Genomic DNA, 20,163 nt, shown 5'->3' with positions numbered 1-20,163 from the left:
AACCTATAAAACTGTCCCACCAGTTAACCCCTTCAGTGAACACCGTAGGAGAAAAAAAAAAAAACGAGGCAAAAAACAACGCTTTATTATCATACAGCCGAACAAAAAGTGGAATAACACGCGATCAAAAAGACGGATATAAATAACCATGGTAACGCTGAAAACATCATCTTGTCCCGCAAAAAACGAGCTGCCATACAGCATCATCAAAGAAAAAATAAAAAAGTTATAGTCCTCAGAATAAAGCGATGCCAAAATAATTATTTATTCTATAAAATAGTTTTTATCGTATAAAAGCTCCAAAACATAAAAAAATGATATAAATGAGGTATCGCTGTAATCGTACTGACCCGAAGAATAAAACTGCTTTATCAATTTTACCAAACGTGGAACGGTATAAACGCCTCCCCCATAAGAAATTCATGAATAGCTGTTTTTTGTCATTCTGCCTCACAAAAATCGGAATAAAAAGCGATCAAAAACTGTCACGTGTCCGAAAATGTTACAAATTAAAACGTCAACTCGTCCCGCAAAAAACAAGACCTCACATGACTCTGTGGACCAAAATATGGAAAAATTATAGGTCTCAAAATGTGGAGAAGCAAAAACTTTTTTGCTATAAAAAGCGTCTTTTAGTGTGTGACGGCTGCCAATCATAAAAATCCGCTATAAAAAATGCTATAAAAGTAAATCAAACCTCCCTTCATCACCCCCTTAGTTAGGGAAAAATAATAAAATTAAAAAAGTTTATTTATTTCCATTTTCCCATTAGGGTTAGGGCTAGGGTTAGGGTTAGGGCTAGGTTTAGGGTTAGGGCTAGGGTTAGGGCTAGGGTTAAGGTTAGGGTTAGGGTTAGGGCTAGGGTTACGGCTAGGGCTAGGGCTAGGGTTAGGGTTGGGGCTAGGGTTGGAGCTAAAGTTAGGGTTAGGGTTGGGGCTAAAGTTAGGGTTAGGGTTGGGGCTAAAGTTAGGGTTAGGTTTTGGATTACATTTGCGGTTGGGATTAGGGCTGGGATTAGAGTTAGGGGTGTGTCAGGGTTAAGGGTGTGGTTAGGGTTACCGTTGGGATTAGGGTTAGGGGTGTGTTTGGATTAGGGTTTCAGTTAGAATTGGGGAGTTTCCACTGTTTAGGCACATCAGGGGCTCTCCAAACGCGACATGGCGTCCGATCTCAATTCCAGCCAATTCTGCATTGAAAAAGTAAAACAGTGCTCCTTCCCTTCCGAGCTTTCCCGTGCGCCCAAACAAGAGTTTACCCCAACATATGGGGCATCAGCGTACTCGGGACAAATTGGACAACAAATTTTGGGGTCCAAGTTCTCTTGTTACCCTTGGGAAAATATAAATATGGGGGGCTAAAAATCATTTTTGTGGGAAAAAAAAGGATTTTTTATTTTCACAGCTCTGCGTTGTAAACTGTAGTGAAACACTTGGGGGTTCAAAGTTCTCACAACACATCTAGATAAGTTCCTTGGGAGGTCTAGTTTCCAATATGGGGTCACTTTGGGGGGTTTCTACTGTTTGGGTACATCAGGGGCTCTGCAAATGCAACGTGACGCCTGCAGACCAATCCATCTAAGTCTGCATTCCAAATGGCGCTCCTTCCCTTCTGAGCTCTGCCATGCGCCCAAACAGTGGTTCCCCCCCACATATGGGGTATCAGCATACTCAGGACAAATTGGACAACAACTTTTTGGGTCCAATTTCTACTGTTACCCTTGGGAAAATACAAAACTGGGGGCTAAAAAATAATTTTTGTGGAAAAAAAAATATTTTTTATTTTCACGGCTCTACGTTATAAACTGTAGTGAAACACTTGGGGGTTCAAAGTTCTCACAACACATCTAGATAAGTTCCTTTGGAGGTCTAGTTTCCAATACGGGGTCACTTTGGGGGGTTTCTACTGTTTGGGTACATCAGGGGCTCTGCAAATGCAACGTGATGCCTGCAGACCAATCCATCTAAGTCTGCATTCCAAATGGCACGCCTTCCCTTCCGAGCTCTGCCATGCGCCCAAACAGTGGTTCCCTCCCACATATGGAGTATCAGCATACTCAGGACAAATTGGACAACAACTTTTGGGGTCCAATTTCTCCTTTTACCCTTGGAAAAATACAAAACTGGGGGCTAAAAAATCATTTTTGTGGAAAAAATATTTTTTATTTTCACGGCTCTGCGTTATAAACTGTAGTGAAACACTTGGGGGTTCAAAGGTCTCACAACACATCTAGATAAGTTCCTTGGGAGGTCTAGTTTCCAATATGGGGTCACTTGTGGGGGGGTTCTACTGTTTGGGTACATCAGGGGCTCTGCAAATGCAACATGACGCCCGCAAACCAATCCATCTAAGTCTGCATTCCAAATGGCGCTCCTTCCCTCCCGAGCTCTGCCATGCACCCAAACAGTGGTCCCCCCCCCCACATATGGGGTATCAGCGTACTCAGGACACATTGAACAACAACTTTTGGGGTCCAATTTATCCTGTTACCCTTGTGAAAATACAAAACTGGTGGCTAAAAAATCATTTTTGTGAAAAAAAAAGAATTTTTATTTTCACGGCTCTGCGTTATAAACTGTAGTGAAACACTTGGGGGATCAAAGCTCTCAAAACACATCTAGATAAGTTCCTTAGGGGGTCTACTTTCCAAAATGGTGTCACTTGTGGGGGGTTTTAATGTTTAGGCACATTAGGGGCTCTCCAAACGCAACATGGTGTCCCATCTCAATTCCAGTCAATTTTGCATTGAAAAGTCAAACGGCGCTCCTTTCCTTCCGAGCTTTGCCATGCCCCAAACAGTTGTTTACCCCCACATATCAGGCATCAGCGTACTTAGGACAAATTGCACAACAACTTTTGTGGTCCAATTTCTTCTCTTACCCTTGGGAAAATAAAAAATTGGGGGCAAAAAGATCATTTTTGTGAAAAAATATGATTTTTTTATTTTTACGGCTCTGCATTATAAACTTCTGTGAAGCACTTGTTGGGTAAAAGTGCTCACCACACATCTAGATAAGTTCCTTAAGGTGTCTACTTTCCAAAATGGTGTCACTTGTGGGGGGTTTCAATGTTTAGGCACATCAGGGGCTCTCCAAACGCAACATGGCGTCCCATCTTAATTCCAGCCAATTTTGCATTGAAAAGTCAAATGGCGCTCCTTCCCTTCCGAGCTCTGCTATGCGCCCTATATATGATGCCTATTTCTGCATTCAGGACCTGAAATTACGTCACGGCTTGCTGTGATTGGTCGCGTCGCGGTCACATGGGCGGCACGCAACCAATCACAAGCCGTGACGTCATTTAAAAAATGCGCGCGTCTCCTGCCTCCCGTGACGTCACGGCTTGTGATTGGTCGCGTCGCCCATGTGACCGCGACGCGACCAATCACAAGCCGGAACGTAATTTTAAAATCATGAATGCCTAGAATTAGGCTTGAGGACCTGAAAATTACGTCACGGCTTGCTGTGATTGGTCGCGTCGCGGCCACATGGGCGGCACGCGACCAATCACAAGCCGTGACGTCACGGAAGGAAGTAAAAGCGCGCATTTTAAGCAAACAACGCTGCCGCTTCCCTCGGTGAGGTCCAGGCTGCGTCGGAGAGGTGAGTATAGCAATATTTTTTATTTTAATTCTTTATTTTACACATTAATATGGATCCCAGGGCCTGAAGGAGAGTTTCCTCTCCTTCAGACCCTGGGAACCATCAGGAATACCGTCCGATACTTGAGTCCCATTGACTTGTATTGGTATCGGGTATCGGTATCGGATTAGAATTTTGGTTCCTAAATTGTGCTGATGTAAAGTAGACATGTGGGAAATGTTACCTATTAAGTATTTTGTGTGACATATCTCTGTGATTTAAGGGCATACAAATTCAAAGTTGGAAAATTGTGAAATTTTCAAAATTTTTGCCAAATTTCCGTTTTTTTTTTCACAAATAAACGCAAGTTATATCGAAGAAATTTTACTACTATCATGAAGTACAATATGTCATGAGAAAACAATGTCAGAATTGCCAAGATCCGTTGAAGAGTTCCAGAGTTATAACCTCATAAATGGACAGTGGTCAGAATTGTAAAAATTGGCCCGGTCATTAACGTGCAAACCACCCTTGGGGGTAAAGGGGTTAATGCAGCGGGGCGCCGTGGTGTGATGGAACAGCAGCATCCCCTCACCATGGCTACCACCCTGGCCCCGTAACAACCCCATGTCTGTAGTTTAATAGTGCAATGCCCCAGAGTCCTGGTCGTTGCAGTGCTGATGCTCCGCCGCTAAGGGGAGTGTTGGTACGTCTGATGGCACTGAAGGAGTACACCTGACCAGGTATCACAGACACCAATACACTTCACAGTCTGGCCTCCAGGGGGAGCTAAGGGTGCTATGTATTAGGCCACTCCTCACAGTCTGGTAAAACTGGGGGTTAGATAGGAAGTTAGACAGAAAGCTGACTGGGTTGGAATCCTGTGGCAGAGGGTGTTGCAGGGGAAGATTCAGGGGGGTCCCTGTCAGGGGTGGGATCCTGACAGAGGCCTAGCGAACAGAGAGAACTTTACGGGACCGCGCCTGCACTTCATTGCGGCGGTACCCCAAGAAAGGACAAGAAGCGAGGTTTATTGTGAAGAGTGAGAAACGAGATCAACGCAACAAGGAGATAACACCAGTAGGAGTCGTGCTGTAAGACCGAGGCAACATCCTACTGAGGCACGTAGCCGGTGGCCGGAAACGCCGAGGAAGTATTGAGCTCCAGGCCTTACTTCAAACCTACGGCAGGACAGTCAGTTATAGGCGGGCTGTCTCACCCAAATCACCTAAGCAGACATAGGGGGCAACAGTTGGAGAGGGGTGACTCTAGGGTCCCGGAAGAACTCCAGGCCTACCCATCATACGGGTGCGTCCTAGCCATATCATCTGGGGGACGGAGAAGAACATCAGAATCAGTTGTGAGGGAACTTCAGAAACAGACACAACAGTTGTGAGGACTATCCCGTGGTGCTAAGCAGGGAAGGACTACAACACACAAGCGCTAGAAGGTAGGCACAGATTTCCACCTGCAAAGGGAACTCTGGAAGTGCCATTGGACCGGCCGGTCTCAGACAGCCCTGTTAACCATACTACGGATTGAGGATCCTGAAGCCTTCAGTAAAGAGGTAAAGAGACTGCAACCTGGTGTCCTCGTTATTCACTGTGACCTGCACCACACCACATCACTCTCAACTTTCACTGGACGCCCCTCAGCAGGGTCACGGACCGGGTCTAGCCACCGTGACAATCCCAGAACCGAGACAGAGAGGCCCGGTACCGGGTACCCCTCGGCCCTGCGGCAGTGGGGGCGCTCCAATAGCATTTTAGGACATGGCAAGTTCCCTTTAACTTTTTTAGATCTGCAGTCACAAAGACATTCTAATTATCTCACCGACTTTTCCTCCGACTTTTCCTTTCTAACCGCACTCCCGCCTAACTGGCGATAGCGCTCTTGCACATTTGAACCTCTAAATCTTGGCCTTACTTTCAGTGACCCATCACCCTTCATCTATTTAGGCTACAGACACTTGCCCCTGCTGACAACTGCTCCTGCTGACCCACCCAAAGTAGACGGCATCAGTCAACGTGCTCAGTGATTGGCTGCAGTCAATGTGACATCACAGCTGCAGCAGATCAATGGCGGAGAGGCAGTGCTAGATCCAGGGAAAGTAAGGTTGTTCCTTTCTATATCACTGAGTGCCTGGAACTAGAGTGGATGAAGCGGGATGTTCCCTTTAAACATACAGATATAGCCAACTTTAACTTATCAGCTATATCACATGACATTAAATCGTCAAGTTGAAGTGTGCTACATCTGTGGTTATTTGCAATAGCATAAATTAAAGGAACACACCAGAAAATAACTGAAATACTGTGCTTTGCTTTGAGTGAGTCGACTATGACATTTAAAGTGCACCGTAGATAGTCGTGGACCTCTGTATCAGGCCAGTTGTGCACCGAACTGCACCTCATCCAATTTAAAAGAATGATTATCCACACCTTTATTTTCAAGATTGCAGGGGTTCCCAGAGGTCAGACCTTCACCATTCATGAAGTGCTGGCATATCCTAATGAAAGACCCTCACTTTACAACTTCAGACAGTAACCTAATCCACAACTTATAATGCACTTTATGAGTCTCAGACTCAAGGATCTTGCACTTCTTGGTCCTCTTACTTTTTGATTTCTATGTCGAGTATTGAATTCATTCTAGTTTTCTTTTTAGCTTAACATTGAGTCTTACCTAACAAAATCCAATTATACAAGTAGGCATGAAGATGCCCTGACACAGATAATAACTGCACATGACAAGTTCATTTCAATTAGAGTTTGGTTGAAGGGCTCAATTAAAAAAGACTGGATCATAAACATAGCCACTACCAAGCTAATTTCTTGATGTCAGGGTAGGGTGAATGCCTGCTGGCTAACTGGCACTTTCTGGGAAGTTATTGCGATTGGAAAGGTTGCTCATAGTTAAAATCATTATTCTATGGCATGCAGCCTGCGTACGGGATCTGCACTGTTCACTGACACAATGTCCTGGTAGCTCATCGTTTTCTATTGGGTGTTTAGTGATGGATATTTAGTAGATTTGGGAAAAATTTAGATTTGTGAACATTTGCCTCAAGAAAATGCCTCAAAGGCTTTAAAAAGGAATAAACTCCTATACACACCTCTCCTCGGCCCTCTCCATACCTGTCGTGCTGCTGCCATTCCCTGCCTAGCCTTCCGATTAGCTCTTTTTCCTTTTTCTTCTCCATCTAAGTCTTTTAGTGGGAACCACTGGAAGACTTGCTGCTCCACTTGTGGTCACAAGGAATGTGATATATGTCATTGATGTGCGTCACCCAACATGACAGCATGGTGCTTGTGACACTGGGTCACTTCTCACGAATATATCGAGTAGTCAAAAAGCAAATCCAAGGTCCAGCAACAAATATTAGAATACCAGAACACAGAGCAGAGAGCAAACACACCACAGAGCAAGGGTACAACTGGCAATGTTCTGATCAATGCCAGCCAGCTAAATAGCCAGGTAATAACACTGTATCGGTAACTCCTGGAGAAAATCCACAGGCCCGGTCAGATCGACATTTACAATACTGAAAGTCCAGCACACCCCTGCCTCAGATAGGATGACTGGGCTGCCACTCACAATGCTGACATCCCAGCGTGCCCTTGATCCTATAGGTTGGCAGAGATGTCACTCACAACGTCCTTAGGACACCATGAGTAGTGGAATCATGACAGTGCCTAATCAATTACTCTGGCTCCCAGAGGGAGAAGAAAGAAGAGGAGTTAATCAGAGTTTAGGATGGGGAGCAGGTATTGTAAGGGTCAAGGAATAGTAGGTATAAGAGTTTATTTTATAACCGCTTTCAGACCCTCAAAATGTATCAAATTCAACAATCGAAACCATGATTCAAAATAAAAAATACCCATAATCAGCCCTTGGACTTACGGGTGAACAGATAAACTCCCCGGTGGGCCCCACTCCCTATATCAACGGTAGTTAGCACAATATATTGACCCACTATGCACAAAGAAGGCAGCAACTAATCATTCATTTAACAAACTAGCATGTTTATTATTACATAGAAGCATAGGGAATTTGTGAATGAGGTGTCCCCATTATGTTGTCGGGAATCCCGGGACCAGGGGCTCCTTCCCTGTCCCTAACGCTAGGGGGGCCCTAGCTCGCCATGTTCCCCGGATTACTTTTGATGGTGGAGATGCTGGGGCCATGTACCTTGCCTTAGGTCCTGAATCCACCCTCAGTCTGTACTCTTCCCCCACCCAGGGAAGAGCGGAATAGTAGTGTACCGCAATACACCAACCAGACTAACAAGGTAATATGAACAGGGATAGCAAAAAATATCAAACATACTGTACAAATATACTCACACTGGGGAGTGGAGGATGGGGTTAAACCAAGGTAGGAGAAGAAAGGGAATTATGGTACACTCTAAACCTAGTAAGAGTCTCAAATAAATCCATAAAAATGCCTTCTCCAATAATAACCACCAACAATCTCCAGCCATGCAGCATAAGCTAACTCCGACAATGAGTGCTAGCCAGTGACAAGATTATATAGGAGATGGGAGTGCCTACCAGTGAACAGCTGAGCTTTTACGCAAGAAAGCTTTCAGGAGCTCTCAACTGAGCAGAAAAAACAATTCACTGCTAAAATAAACTTCCACTATTTAATATGAAGGTGAAATGCTACAAATCAGTGCAGGGATAGGAAAAATCAGACGCTGTGGTCTTTTGGCTCCTCTGTGTCGCAGTAAACCAGTGATGTGAGGTTAATGTAATATTTGCCTGTAGCCACTGGTGAACACAGATAGAAGAGGATCCCTGTGCAGGAACTGTGTATGGGCCCTTTGCAGTCCAAAAACTCATCATAATGCACATTCTACCTGGTCTGAAGGTAGAAATAGGCCCCCTTATCTCTTGGTCCTCTACGTGACTGCACAGGTTGCACCAATGATATGTCCGTTCCTGCCTGTAGCTGAACAGTGGACCCCCAGAATCAATGTTACTGGTGGGCTCTTGGCACTCCAGTCCAACTCACCTTTTGAATACCCCACCACTCCAGTCCCCATGCTCTGATGGTTTCTGGCAGTCTTTGTTTGACTGCCCTGCATCAACAATGTAATGTATGTGCATTTGACTGCTGCAGCGAATCAATGGTCTCATTGATCCCTCGCCATGCTAGCATCAACATTGAGGCTAGTAATTGTCTGCAGTAGCCACATGTTCATCATCAGTGCAAGAAAGTAAGCAGAGAACAGCGGGGATCATAGTGCGGTCTTGCTGGTTATTTTTTTACATTACCAATAGCCTAGTTTTTTTTTTAAATCCTATTTAACCCCAATTGGTTTAGCTGAAGATGGCAAGATTTTTTCTTGTATTAAACTTTATTTGGAGAATTTGGAGCACAGTATTAGAAAAACAGGAAAGTCTTGTATAGAGCAGTCCAACCTCCTCCATCATGCTCCTATTCCTATAATCATCATTTTGACGTCAGTTTCTGCTTTGTGTTTTTCTCTTGATTTATTTGCTATTGTTGTTTCTTTCTTTTTTTTACCTAATTGGGATGTATGTAGGAAAAGTGGTGGTGGGGGTCTGCTTGTTTTCACTCCTCTGCCCAGGTTTGGCTGTAAAGTCGTGGCGCTTGCAGGAAAAGTGTGAGATTCTATTCTGGTTGGTATGATTACACTACACGCTGTTGTGTGATTTCTATTTCTGGACTCCAGCTCAGCTTATTTTACTCTCTAAAGAGACTTTAAAGGTGGTGACTGCACTGCCAGCAATATTACCCCGGTCAAGATGGATTTACCTGCCAATATTTTATTTTTTTATATCTCTCACTTGCAGAAAAACAGACATATAAAGCTGGAATTGACCACCAATATAATAAGCAAAATAAAATGTAAAATAAGTTGTGCCAACGGTTACACTTCAAATCTAATAACCTCAAACTAATCTGCAATATAAAAATAGATAAAGAAGAACCCAGTACCCGAAAGAGTAATTTACTCAACATCGGCCACTTATTTTAATTATCTCCTTTTATTGCATCTCTTACCTTCTGTATCTTGAAATGAGGTGACATTAACTTCAATCCGTATATCCATATTTGTCCACTCTCGCGGAACACCTGAGAAGTCTCAGGAATAAATGGAGACCTCCTAAACTCCTGGAAGAGAGAAAAATCTCTAGGACTCTGGCCAAACCATCCTGAAATAGCCTGGAAATCCGCTATTCCAGAAAGGTGGGGAATGGGAAGTGGAGAAGGAGGGGGATAGGTTTAAAGGAATTTGGCTTTCAAAAAGAAAAGGGGCATGATGACTACTGCTGGCATCTTCAGGCGGCACGGTGATCGCAGTAAAACATTGGAAAGTATATATAGCTTTTTTTTTTTAAATGACACTGAAAAAAACAAAGACTTTCACTCACAACCCCAACCACAGCACAGCCCTCACCTTAAAGGGGTTTTCTTGAAACATACAGTGACCCTGCTACACCATAAATGTATATTAATCTGGATGTAACATACTGTACAAATTTGCTTGTATTAAATTAGATAAAGTATTTCTCCCATTTCATAGTCTGTGATTTATATTGCAGCACCGCCATATAAAATTGAATACTTCAATACCAAATAAAGCCCATGGCCAAAAGGAGTGCTGTTTCCAGGCGAATGTCTGAATTAGTTGAACTCACCTTCAAATTTCATTGGGTGTCCATAATCAGCATGGTGGCTCAATGGATAGCACGGATGCTTTGCAGCACTGGGGTTTTGGGGGTTGAAATCCAACCAAGAACAACATCTGTGAGCAGTTTGTATGTGTTCTCCATGTTTGCGTGGGTTTTCTACAGTTTTCTCCCACACTTCAAAGGCATTCTGATAGGGAATTTAGATTGTGAGTCCCATTGGTGACAGTGATGATGAATTGATGATGTCTGAATAGCGATGTGGGATTAATGGTGCTATATAAGCAGGGAAAATAACTAAATAAATAAATGTATAATATGGTGCCATACCCTATTTGCACACAATGCACCTTCATGCCTTACAGGCTCACCTAGTCAGGTGGATTCACTTAGCGGTAAGTCTGGGTAAGCAACTCGGACCAGAGGTGAGATTGTAGCAGAGCAGGTCACGTCGATCAGTAAGAACCAGGACTGCAGTGTATGCACGACAGCAGAAAAACAAGCAGATCATGTAGCAGAGGTAATGCAGAATCAGATGTGTGTATATACACAAGATAAATAGCAGTAAAGGAAACATATCTGCCAGTAGGAAAGTAGTTAATCACAGAATGCAGTCTGGTATCTTCTAACAGTGCAGGTTTTAACAAAGGAGTAACAGAAGTTAATGTAGTCTGGTATCTTTCAGCAGGGTAATGGTTAATAGCAGCATTTTAACAAAGAAGTAAATGCAGTCAGGTGTCTTCCAACAATGCAATGGTGAATAGCAGTAACACAAGGATGTAAAGGCAAATTGGAGATTGATTTGAACATATGCATTACTGAGATTACACAAGACAGGTGTGAATAGTTGCAAAATGTTGTTAACTTTCTGATAGATTGTGGTGGACGACAACTAAGAAAATTGAACTGAGCTTGCAAACATCTCATTCAATTGTAGCATGGAAGTCTGTAGAAGTTGAGGAGATGACAGATATGTGGCTGGAGCTGAGCCAAGCAAAGTAGAAGCAAACTTCTGACCAACTGGAGGGAACAGAAACATATTTACTTAATGTCTAAGCACCTGAGGTCTGCAAACACTGGCCTTAAAAGGCCTAGGGTGATGATTTGGAGATGTCTCCAGGGCTACTTTTGAAATTCAGTATGGACTGCAGAAAAGGGAGGTGGCTATATAAGAGAACATAGCGCTGGTGCTAACACAGGCGATTAACATCATGCATCTCTGAGGCTCAAAAAAGTGGCTTTTTTTAATTGATGCCATATCATGGATGTAATAGCTTCTAACAGAGATTCCGTAAGGCAGTATAATGAAAGTCTATGGGCTACGTGGCCCAAAAAAGTGAAGCATAATCTCCATAGATTGTCAACTTATCCAAACCAAACCCCTTCCCTACTTCATTTATAGACCTACTGACCGTAGTCAAGTTCCTCCTCACCACTGAAAACCTGTTCTCCTAGTAATTACTCTATTCCGGATAACCTCCCTCTTGTGTTTTGCAGTAAATTTGCCATAAATTAGCAGTGGAAATTGTTTGATAAATAGCCCCAATTATGAAGCAATGAATCGAACTTCCTTCTCCTGTTCTAGTCCTCATAGAAGATGTAAATTGCTTTTGGTGGTGGTGAGTTGCTTGCTGAAAATAAGCTGTAAAAAGCCACTTTTCATTTGACCTTTACTCTGCAACTCATTCTGTTCAGGAACTGTATGCTGGTTTGTTTGAATTCAATTAATTGTTACATAATTAATCTGCTGATTAAAACGAATAGGGAAGCCGCCTCTACTCATTGCAATAATTGATTTGTTTAACTAGCATGAATTCAATGTTTACAGATTAGTTCATGACTGGTAGACTGGTGGTTTCCTTTACAATACCAATGGTTTCTATTTGCACATAATGAGAGATCCACCAAATTGGAGTTTCGACAGTTTGCAATTCCCTTTTTTCAATCTATTGTTGAAGATGCTTAATTCTTATTTATATGGAGGAAGACTCCTAAACAGAGCAGAAAATTACTAAAAAGAGTACCCTTTGCTTTGGAGGACCAATCATGTCCATACATTACATGAACAGCCAGTTGATTTCAATCATATGTGTGTAATTCTTAATTGTTCCAGTGATGGTGCTACCAAAAAATTGAACACTTTGTGCTTTGGCACAAACTTTAAGAAAAACTTGGACATGACAAAATTAGAATTTTTAGGGACTTGACTGATTCTTCTCCAGCAAAATGGTAACGATTTGGCTGCCATTTTGCTAAATTCTTTTGAGGGCTGGGATGGATTTAAAAAATAATAAAATGTAAGTTGCCTTTTATGTGACAGCATGATGCATTGTCAGCGTAAGAGGACCCACAGAGAAGATCAAGCACCAGAGGTTGGAAGAAGATCAAAAATGAAGACTGGAGAACCAGTGGCGAGACTAATGCAAATTAGTATGAGTCATTAATTTTTTTACCTATTTTGTCCCCTCCGTTTATTATGGTTTGTAGTCAGGGAATCCTCACAACATACTGTATGTCCCTTCAGAGCACTTTCAATTTGGTCCAAATATTTTTTTTTGCCCAACTCAAACAAATGTAACCCGAATTGAAATTTTTTAAAAAAATCAACCTCAATAGGGAGAGATGTTTGTATTCACTGAAGGCAGAGATCTTGAAAAAATCAGGAATTAATATGCAATGTCTATTTTAGAAAATTATATATTTCTACATTTTAGGCAACCTTCAGACTGAGTTTTTCTGAGGCATTCAAAAACAAGTTTTTCAAGCAGTACATGTGGCGCTCCTGAAGGTCCAGTCGCCACAGAGGTACTGCATCTCAGACAGAGGTGTGGTACCCCAACTGTCTGGTAAGGAGGGGACACTGTACAGAACCCTAACACTTACACCCAACACAAAACCTCCCCAGGCAAGGGAAAGATTGGGTAGAAGGTATGGGTGGAGACTTTTCTCAGTTCTGTTCACACCTTGCCTCTGCAATCACGGTAATGCATTTCTTTAAGTATGTTTCCAGACTGCATTTACTTCTCTGTTAAATTGCTGCTATCAACCATTACCTTGCTGGAAGATACCAGACTGCATTTACTTCCCTGCTATATCGCTTCTATTAACCATTACCCTGCTAGAAGATACCAGACTACATTTATGTCTTAATTACTCCTGTATTTAACCAGTACACTGCTGTAAGATACAAGACTGCATTATGTTAATAACTGCTTCTCTGCTGAAAGTTACAATTTCCTTATCCAGTCACTATTCCCATATGTTTCTGAAAACTGGTTCTGCTTCATCTGTGCTACCATCTCCGCTTTTTTGTCTGCTGTTCTGTTTAACTAGATATCCTGGATCTTGCTGATCCACATCTCATTGATCAAGATACACTCCACTACACCATGGTCTCTGGTCCGTGTTGCTCACACAGACCTATGGTTTTGAGAATCTATTTAATCGGGTAAGTCCTTAATAAAAAAAAGTTTTCCAAGACTTTTTTAAGCGAATTTTGAAGAAAATTCTCAAAATACTCTGTTTAAAGAAAGCCTTATACTGGAAAACAAGTTTAACATCTTGTTTATGAAATATCAGATCTGATCTCATTGTAAATTAATTGTTACAAATGTGTGGTTTGTGTTCTTAATATATGATGACTAATGGCTAATGATATCTGTTAAATGACTTGTATTACAGAGTACCTAGCAGAGTGAACATGCACAATTTAGTCAATAAACCACAAAGGTTGACGATTAATATATTTTGTTCTCTAGAATGTGAATAACTAAGCTCGATAATTAAGCCTACTGTATGTGACTCCTACATAAAGCCGCTGCAGACTTTTCACTATCAAGGACAAGAGAACATTAATAAAGATTATTCTCACTTATTGCACGGTAATGCAAGTATTTAAATTCTTAAAGGGGCTTTCATGTAAAGACTAGACATGATGGAATCAGTCAAGATTAGAGATGGGTGAATCCGAACAGTAAAGTTCGGCGTCCGTACTGAACACCTGCTGTTAGGGCACCAACAGTTAGTCCGTGTTACTGTTCGGGTTCGGCTGCCCGAACACCGGGTTTTTGTGCATGATAGCATGGCAAACACTGCTTCTGATCGGCGGTTCCCAAGCTGTCAAAAGCTAGAGTAAGCACTCAGCTGTGATCAGAGGTATAAAGTTTACCTCCGGACACTTGTGTCAGCTAATAGGACAACTGCTCCCATCATCCGACACCTGCTGCCTCTAATTACAGCAAGAGCGGGAGTAGCTGATGAGAGTATTCATTAGCAGGCTCCTGCGCTGTAAATAAATAATAAAAAAAAAAACAGCATGGGTTCCCATGTATTTTTGTTAGCCAGACAGGCAAAACTCACAGATAGGGGCAAAACTCTCACGGTGCTGTCACTGAAGTCACGGCAGTACAGCCCGGCTGGGAACGGAGCATCAGTGACTGGAGGTAACCTCGATGATGTCACCACCAGTTGAAAAGTGTTTTTCCCTCAGTCATGGATTACAGTGTGGGACAGAACAATGGATAGGTGAGGGATATTGTTGTCTTCTTATTTTAGTTTTATTACAGGAGAACGAGGGCTTCGGTGGAATAAGCGTTTAGTGAGTATAACTGTGTTTGTTATTTTTTAATAAAAAAGAAAAACTGTTTTGTTTTATTTCTAATTAAGGACTTTATTTTGGCTGTGTCTTTATTTACAATACAACTCTAGGATTAGTAATGGATAGGCGTCTTACAGACACCTCTTCATTACTAAGCCATGGGCATGATGTCACATGACAGCACAAAGGTGACATCAACCCCACAAATATTAACCCCACTTGCCACTGCTACAGGGCAAGTGGGAAGAGCCAGGCAAAGCACCAGAACTGGTGCATCTAATAGATGTGTGTTTTCTGGGCAGCTGTGGGCTGCTATTTTTATGCTGGGAGACAATATCCATGGCCTCTTACCAGCATGAGAATAACAGCCCCCAGATGTCTGCTTTAGCAAGGCTGGTTGTCAAAAATGGGGGGGACCCTACGCCATCTTGTTAAAATTATTTATTTAACTTATTCCCAATTGACGTACAATCCCGTCGAGGTGACCTGGGACTTAATTCCCAGTGACGGGATAGTACATCATGGGCGATAAGCTGCGCTCACGGTAGGAGCACGGCCGATCACCACCGGGTGTCAGCTGATTATTACAGCTGACATCCTGCACTATGTGCCAGGAGCGGTCACGGACACATGAATAGCTGGTTTTTGGTCATTCTGCCTCACAAAAATCGGAACTAAAAAGCAATCAAAAAATGTCACGTGCCCGAAAATGGCACCAAAAAAAAGTCAACTCGTCCCGCAAAAAACAAGACCTCACATGACTGTGGGCGAAAATATGGAAAAATTATAGCTCTCAAAATGTGGAGACGCAAAAACTATTTTTTGCAACAAAAAGCGTCTTTTAGTGTGTGACAGCTGCCAATCATAAAAATCCACTAAAAACCCCGCTATAAAATAAATAAAACCCCCCTTCATCATCCCCTTAGTTAGGGAAAAATAATAAAATTAACCCCTTCATGACCTTGGGATTTTTCGTTTTTCCGTGTTCGTTTTTCACTCCCCTTATTCCCAGAGCCATAACTTTTTTATTTTTCCGTCAATTTGGCCATGTGAGGGCTTATTTTTTGCTGGACGAGTTGTACTTTTGAACGACATCATTGGTTTTACCATGTCGTGTACTAGAAAAGGGGGAAAAAATTCCAAGTGCGGTGAAATTGCAAAAAAAGTGCAATCCCACGCTGGTTTTTTGCTTGGCTTTTTTGCTAGGTTCACTAAATGCTAAAACTAACCTGCCATTATGATTCTCTAGATCACTGCGAGTTCATAGACACCTAACATGACTAGGTTGTTTTTTACCTAAGTGGTGAAAAAAAATTCCAAACTTTGCTGAAAAAAAAAAAAAATTGCGCCATTTTCCGATACTCGTAGCGTCTCCATTTTTCATGATCTGGGGTCAGTTGAGTGCTTATTTTTTGCGTGCCGAGCTGGCGTTTTTAATGATTCCAATTTGGTGCAGATACATTCTTTTGATCGCCCGTTATTGCATTTTAATGCAATGTCGCAGCGACCAAAAAAACGTAATTCTGGCGTTTTGATTTTTTTCTCGTTACGCTGTTTAGCGATCAGGTTATTGCTTTTTTTTATTGATAGAGCGGGCGATTCTGAACGTGGCGATACCAAATATTTGTAGGTTTGATTTTTTATTATTGATTTATTTTGATTGGGGCGAAAGGGGGGTGATTTAAACTTTTATATTTCTTTTATTTTTTTCACATTTTTTTAACTTTTTTTTTAACTTTTGCCATGCTTCAATAGCCTCCATGGGAGGCTAGAAGCAGGTACAGCTCGATCGCCTCTGCTACATAGCAGCGATCTGCTGTTCGCTGCTATGTAGTAGAAAATCAGGTGTGCTGTGAGCGCCGACCACAGGGTGGCGCTCACAGCTACCGGCGATCAGTAACCATAGAGGTCTCAAGGACCTCTATGGTTACAATGGAGAAGCATCGCCGACCTCCGATCATGTGACGGGGGTCGGCACTGACGTCATTTCCGGCCGCCAGGCCGGATGCGGTAGTTAAATGCCGCTGTGTTGTGAATTTGCTTTTTGGCTCCCTCTAGTGGTTACTAGTGATTTGACTCTGGATATGTCAGTCATCCCTTGTATGCTCACCTGGGCCGTTAGTCCAGGGGTGTTGCTATATAAGCTCCCTGGACCTTCAGTTCTATGGCAACGTTGTAATCAGAGCTAATCTGTTGTGCTCTTGTCTACTGATCCTGGTTCCTGCTAGATTAAGCTAAGTCTGCTTTCTTGCTTTTTGTTATTTGTTTTTGTTTGCATTTTTGTCCAGCTTGTACTTAATCTGTATCCTGTCCTTGCTGGAAGCTCTAGGGAGCTGGTGTTCTCCCCCCGAGCCGTTAGACGGTTCGGGGGTTCTTGAATTTCCAGCGTGGATGTTTGATAGGGTTTTTGTTGACCATATAAGTTATCTTACTACATTCTGCTATTAGTAAGCGGGCCTCTCTTTGCTAAACCTAGTTCATTTCTATGTTTGTCATTTCCTCTTACCTCACCGTTATTATTTGTGGGGGGCTTGTATCCTACTTTTGGGGTCCTTTCTCTGGAGGCAAGAGAGGTCTTTGTTTTCCTCTTCTAGGGGTAGTTAGTTCTCCGGCTGGCGCGAGACATCTAGCGACCAACGTAGGCATGTTCCCCGGCTACTTCTAGTGTTGGCGTTAGGAGTAGATATATGGTCAACCCAGTTACCACTGCCCTATGAGCTGGATTTTTGTACTTCGCTGACTTACCTATTTCTCTGAGACCCTCGCCATTGGGGTCATAATAGTTTGCCAGGCCAGTATTAAATGTTATATGCATTGCAGAAGCGGGATTATAAGAAAGAAAATTCTGAGTTTTTTTTTTTTCTTTCTCTCATTTTTTTTTCTTTTCCCCTTTACCTCTGAGTGGCTCAAGCTTGCTGCAGACATGAATGTCCAGACCTTGATTACAAGTGTGGACCAGCTTGCTGCTCGTGTGCAGGGCATACAAGATTATGTTACCAGAAATCCTATGTCAGAACCTAAGATACCGATTCCTGAATTGTTTTTCGGAGACCGATTTAAGTTTAGAAATTTCAGGAATAATTGTAAATTATTTTTGTCCCTGAGACCCTGTTCATCTGGAGACTCCGCTCAGCAAGTGAAAATTGTTATGTCTTTTTTACGGGGCGACCCTCAGGATTGGGCCTTCTCGCTGGCTCCAGGAGATCCGGCATTGGCGGATATTGATGCGTTTTTTCTGGCGCTCGGTTTGCTTTATGAGGAACCCAATCTTGAGATTCAGGCAGAAAAAGCCTTGCTGGCTATGTCTCAGGGCCAGGACGAGGCTGAAGTGTATTGCCAAAAATTTCGGAAATGGTCCGTGCTGACTCAGTGGAACGAGTGTGCACTGGCCGCAAATTTTAGAAATGGCCTTTCTGAAGCCATTAAGAATGTGATGGTGGGTTTCCCTATTCCCACAGGTCTAAATGATTCCATGGCCCTGGCTATTCAAATTGACCGGCGGTTGCGGGAGCGCAAAACCGCAAATTCACCTATGGTGCTGTCTGAACAGGCACCTGATTTAATGCAATGTGATAGAATCCTGACTAAAACACTAATAGATAGAGGGCACCATCCCTTATATGTCTATGGGCTCAACCTGCTACATGTCAAAATATGACTACAACACAAAAGAGAAAAGAAACATGCAACGACTGCAGGGCTCCACAAATATAACAATTTTATTGATGACAAATCCTGCCACAGAACACTAACAGATTAAAAACATTTAAAACGAACAGTGGAAACAATTACCCAAAAAAAACTCACACGGGGCCTGACCTCTTACATAATCTACCTCTAGAGTCCTGAGCTAATGCCTATAGCACATAAAGTCTATCGCCAAATACATGCCACAGACTGCAGTATTGCAGCTGTTAGACCAATAAAGAGAATAAGGCTCACAGACACATGGACCAACCAAGGTACCTACTTTCTAAATAAGACATAAGGCAAATATTTACCTATACCAGAAGGTCCTGGTGGACATGCTCACAGTCGATCAGTAAATTGATATAGCATGAGGCAGTAAGACCGTCAGCCCCCCTGTGACCCACCCAACGCGTATCGTCACCTAAGTGACTTCATCAGGGGTAATAGTAGTGCAATGTGTGCTGGATACTAGAATAAATACTACTTACTAATTGAAGGATCTGGTGCAGCTGACAGGAGGCTAGTAGCCTATGGCAAATAGTAGCAAACACTAGGTTATCGGCGTCCGGGAAGTAGTTAGTGCGCATGTCCGTCCGTTGCCTAGGCAATGCTACAATAGTCAGAATACCCCGTCTCCTATCCTCATAAAAAACCACACACCAATAGGCGATTTCAGGGGGAATCCATCTCCACACAAGTACCTCCTCAAGCGGTACAAATTCTGTTATTGCATATCGCAACCGGTTCGCAAGATCTTACCAAAAGATCACCTTCCGAGAGTCGCTCCTGCGCATGTCACGGTAATATCGGGTCTGTCACTGCGCATGTCACGGGTGCACCGGGTCTGTTTCCAAGCGTCCCCGGCAGTGGGAATCTCCTACCTATTCTGCGCAGGCGCCCCCTAGATTAATGGCATCCTGAGACCAAGTGCAATGCCCGGGTGATACTCTGTCGTGTGGAGCTCACTCACGCAGACGCACCAACCCGCATGCACCAGATCTCGGGAGGCAGCCATGTCAGTGCGTCTGTATCATGCAAGAAGTGCATATTAACGTCAGGAAGGAAACAACAATGCAAGTAGAGGCACCCTCACATAAGGACTGTATCTAAATAGTTGGGAGAACATATATAACATTAAATCTCCATATATAGCCATTATGTCCATATAGCAGAATACAATAAAATAGATTTCATCAGAGACATAACTCCTGTGACCTAAGGCTAAGAAAAATCGCAGAAAAACCTCAGACACTATAATTGTTTGTAAAACCCCGTGAAAAGGAGCTCCTCATTTAGTCCCCTTGGGGCAAGACTTTGGAGTTTATATATCCACTTGGATTCACATCTTAATAATTGATGAGTATGGTTTCCTCCTCTGATAGTCTCTTTGACAGCTTCCAATCCCATCACTCTCAGGCCTCTTGTACTGCCTGCATGGGTATTCAGAAAGTGCGTAGCCACAGAAGTTAGTTTTTTTCCTTTTGCCAGATCCTGTCTGGCCATGTTGATATTGGAAATATGTTGTTGGCACCTTTTTCTCAGTTGTTGAGTCGTTTGGCCCACATAAAGCTTGGGGCAATCACAAAGTAGCAGGTAAATCAAATTGCTGGACCTGCAATTGAAGTAGAAATCAGAC

At 42.8% G+C, this 20,163-nt stretch overlaps 2 long non-coding RNA genes across 2 annotated transcripts in view; one reads left to right on the top strand and one right to left on the bottom strand.

The window, feature by feature from the left end:
• The window catches only part of LOC143777373 (uncharacterized), a 93,407-nt gene that overhangs the window by 38,788 nt on the left and 34,456 nt on the right, over positions 1-20,163 (bottom strand). The window lies entirely within an intron of this gene.
• LOC143777362 (uncharacterized) overlaps positions 1-20,163 on the top strand; it is a 47,227-nt gene that overhangs the window by 1,267 nt on the left and 25,797 nt on the right. The window lies entirely within an intron of this gene.

Source organism: Ranitomeya variabilis, chromosome 1 (assembly GCF_051348905.1).
Source record: "Ranitomeya variabilis isolate aRanVar5 chromosome 1, aRanVar5.hap1, whole genome shotgun sequence".
NCBI classification, from domain to species: Eukaryota; Metazoa; Chordata; class Amphibia; order Anura; family Dendrobatidae; genus Ranitomeya; species Ranitomeya variabilis.
The sequence above is the reverse complement of the archived record's forward strand: the minus strand, read 5'-3'. Positions and strand labels throughout refer to the sequence as shown.